This window comes from Dipteris shenzhenensis, unplaced genomic scaffold (genome assembly GCF_047967505.1).
Source record: "Dipteris shenzhenensis isolate YYH24624 ecotype China unplaced genomic scaffold, Dip_SZ_1.0 scaf0467, whole genome shotgun sequence".
Classification (NCBI taxonomy): Eukaryota; Viridiplantae; Streptophyta; class Polypodiopsida; order Gleicheniales; family Dipteridaceae; genus Dipteris; species Dipteris shenzhenensis.
This window is the reverse complement of record NW_028239773.1, coordinates 40,788-45,000: the sequence shown is the minus strand read 5'-3', so window position 1 is coordinate 45,000 and position 4,213 is coordinate 40,788.

The window sequence follows — 4,213 nt, the reverse complement described above, 5'->3', positions numbered from 1 at the left end:
ATATTATGAGGAGGTACCTCCCCCTCCCCTGACGTAAGTGAAGTATTATCCCTATTGAAGGGAGGTACATCATCTAGACTATCTTCTATCCTACTGGAAATGGATGAATCTCCCCGGGTGGGATTTGAACCTACGACCAATCGGTTAACAGCCGACCGCTCTACCGCTGAGCTACCGAGGAAAGTGGCAGATGATTCAATCCCATATACTTCCAGAGACTCTTGTTCCTTGAGCCGCCCCTTGATCTGCAAGACGTTAACCACTCGAAGACCCAAAGCTTTCTTCGAGACTTCATGAACCTCGCGTACACCCTAACTCTCATTATAGGAAGAAGCAGTAATGATAGCAATCCCTTTTGCCTTCTCGGATAGAGCCTACGAATCGGGGGGGGGGCTGGTGTGGAAGATCTCGGTCATGGTTGATCTTGGTCGTGATTGATCGCCCCCCCCCCAACCCCAAGATGCATATCGATCGATCACCAATCACTAGTTTCTATTTCTCCTTTTCCGGAAAACATAGTAGAATAGTCACAGGATACTTATAGAGGTATAAGGAATATCTTGGAAAGGAGAAGAAAAAAACTCTTAGGAGACAAGAGAAACGAAGGCAGTTAGCAGTAGAATAATACCAATCATCAATCCGAATGAATAAGAAGATACTCTCCCGCCCTCCCCATATCTTGCGCTTTCTCCACCTATGGAACTCAAAATACCGGTGCCATTAATAATTCCGTCAATTACCCATTGGTCGAAAAGAAGAGTTAACTCACCCAGGAATCGAATACCTCTCACTAGAAGGATATCGTAGTAATGATCGATGTAACCCCGGTTGTGTGACCAGTCCCCAATGAGACGGTTAAATGAACCCATAGATTGTTTGGCAAAAGGATCAATATCACCGCAAGGTTGTGTGTGAGAGGATATCGGTCCATAAATCACGTAGGAGATAGATATTCCGGCTAGTGATAGACCAACCGAACCTGCTGAATCTATTAGCAATTGTACCAAATTTTCGGGATTGTTGTTGTCCTCTGAAAAGCCTGCAAGGGGAGTTAACCACTCGGATAGCAAATCGGGACCAGTTTCTCCTCCAGCGAGATTGACTCCTATTGATCCAACCAACGAAGTTGGTATCGACAGTACTACTGAAGGCAATACCATCGAAACGTCTGATTCCTTAGGATATAGAGACTCAGAACGAATATTGGACTCTGCAGAAACTTTTCTATCGACTGAATCTTCCCCGTCATAACCTCCTGCTGAATCGACTCCTTCGTCTCGCGGGGGTGGAGGAACATCATACCCATCTCCACTCGTTGCTATCGTTTTGGTGTTACTCCGAATGACACTATTCATAGAGGAATGGGATGAATTGGTACCGCCACCGGCGCGTAGATTCCCCTCAAACGTGAGGAGATAGATGCGGAACATGTAGAAAGCAGTTGGAACTGCTGTGAATGAGGCTATACATCCGGGGGGAAAGGAACGTAGCCAACTCTTTGCAATAATTTCATCTTTGGACCGGAAACGAGCTAGAGGTGGTATACCACAGAGAGAGAGAGTACCTGAAAGAAAAGTGATTCCAGTAATTGGCATATATTTTCGCGAACCACCCGTGGGAGACATATTTTGACTTCTATTGGGAGAGTATCCGACAACCCTTTCCATCGAATGAATTACTGAACCGGATCCGGGAAATAGCAAAGCTTTGGGATGGGCATGTGTAATGAGGTGAAACAACGAAGGTTTATAAGCACCGAGACCTAGAGCCAGCATCATGTAGCCCAATTGAGACATAGTAGAATAAGCTAAACCTTTCTTGATATCCTTCTGGGCAAGAGCTATCGTCGCTCCCAGTAGAGCCGTTATTCCGCCTATCCAGGAGATAACATTCATGCTTAGAGGTAAGGTTTCAAACAATTCAAGCATTCGAGCTACAAAAAAAATTCCCGCAGCTACCATAGTAGCGGCGTGTATAAGAGCCGAAATAGGTGTGGGTCCTTCCGTTGCATCGGGCAACCATACGTGGAGTGGGGATTGTGCAGATTTAGATACCGGACCCAAAAATGGTAGAGGAGCACATGTATTGGCAAGGGAGGAGCCGGCGCTGTTGTTATCAATCAACTCACTAAATCAATCACACGATTCGCGGATCTCGAAACTACCAGTTATCCAATACGTACCTAATATACCCAATAATAATCCGAAATCTCCTGTACGATTAGTTGCAAAAGCTTTTTGGCAGGCATTAGCAGCACTTGGTCGTGCGAACCAAAAACCTATCGGCGAGTAAGAGCACATCCCTACTAATTCCCGAAAAACATGAATCTGTATTGGATTGGGACTGAACACTAATCCTGACGTGGAGGCAGTGGAGAAACTTAAATAGACGGGAAACCTTACGTATCCCTAGTCGTGACGCATATGACTATCACTGTAAATCATAACCAAGACACCTATGGTGGTGACTGATATCGACGTAATGGAAGTAAGTGAATCAACTGAAAATCCTATCTTTGGAGAAATATCGTCGTTGGGAATCCATGACCATGAGTATTCAAAAGTGGAGCGACCAGTAACTTGTTGCCAGAATGTTGCGATAGAGACGGACATAGCTGCGGCTAATGAAAGAACACTGAGCATAGCACGTATACGACGAAGGCTCTTAGTGGCTTTTGGAAAAAGAAACGATGCCAATCCGATCAAACCAGAGGTTACGAATGGGCGTGAGGGGACAATCCAAGCACATTCATAAGATAATTCCATAAACATATTTAACCCGGGTTGGAACTCTTTCTGTCAATAGTTGTCAGATATATGGAGCGTCGAAGAATGGAATATATATGGACAGGTGAGATCACGCGTATCAAACCGAATAATCCATTTGTTTCTCGTTCTGGTGCGAGCCCGGCGTCGAGACTTGACAGGAATCAAATGTGTCGGAGATACTTATCTAGGTTCCATTTTTTGACCCCAAACCGATTGAGTTGTTTTGGGTTATTTTTCACACGACAAGACTATTACGGATAGACATGCAGCAATTGATACTGGAGGAAAACAACTCCGAGTAGAACCGGGGAGATTCTATGATGTTCGTCACTTCGCTCTGCTTGGGCACAACGCATCAGAGTCCAATACGGTAATGTCGATATATCGAGTTTCATTGGTTTGTCACGGATCCAAAATTGATCTCGGACATCCCCGGCTGAGTAACGCAACTGCTAGGGGGCGCGTCTTGCATCCCTGTTTCGAGAGGAAGAAAGTGATACGGAAGATCCATTCTAAGAAGAAGACGCGAAGGAAATCGGGATACAGACAGGATTTGGTTCGATCTGTAGTAGATCCCATTTGCTTAAATGGAAAGGAGTTGGTTGGTTAGCAAATTGTTATCATAAAGAAGTCAATGATTCTTGCTGGGATTCTTTTGCATAGAATGGAAACCCAGTTCCCCCAGTTGTTCCCCTTCTAATGATTCTACGCAATCACCCCCTCCCTCATTATATTGATTCTACTCGTACGTATCAACATACTCGTCGCATTCATTTCGATGATAAAACCGAATAGATAGATTTCATTATGGCAGTTCCAAAAAAACGTACTTCTAGGTCGCGGAGGAAGATTCGCAATCATATTTGGAAGACCCAAACTAATGAAGTAGCATCGAAAGCTTTTTCTCCAGCTAAATCCATTTTGACTGGACGGTCGAGAAGTTTTTACTATGTGACAAATGAAAAAATTTCTGAAACTGGTCAGTAGTACTCCCCGGTTGTAACAGGAATTGCCGTATCAATAGGACGTGGGGTCGGTCGGAATAGATAGTGAACTATTTGTTTGTTGGAACGGGGAAGACGAGATAAGTGATTGTCAGGGAACTTATTGATGAATTTGGATCCCTAGTAAGTAGTACGGGTACATGTTGATATTATTGCGTGACGGTACCGTGCGGTAAATAAAATCCAAATACTAACAGAGTTGTATCAATGAATGTTGGTAATAACCACGAGGGGGGGGGGGTTACGTGCATGAAGAAGGAGCCCAATCCCTCTCTTCCTTCCTATGATACAAGGGTCTCGATCACGATCATCGATTTATCTCTATCCCTACTACGAATGGGTATGGGTCGATAACACCCAAAGAGAATCGGGAGATAAATCTGCGTTCCCGGAACGGGAACGTCTTCTATTCCGTTTAAAATATGTTCCGACCTCGTTTAT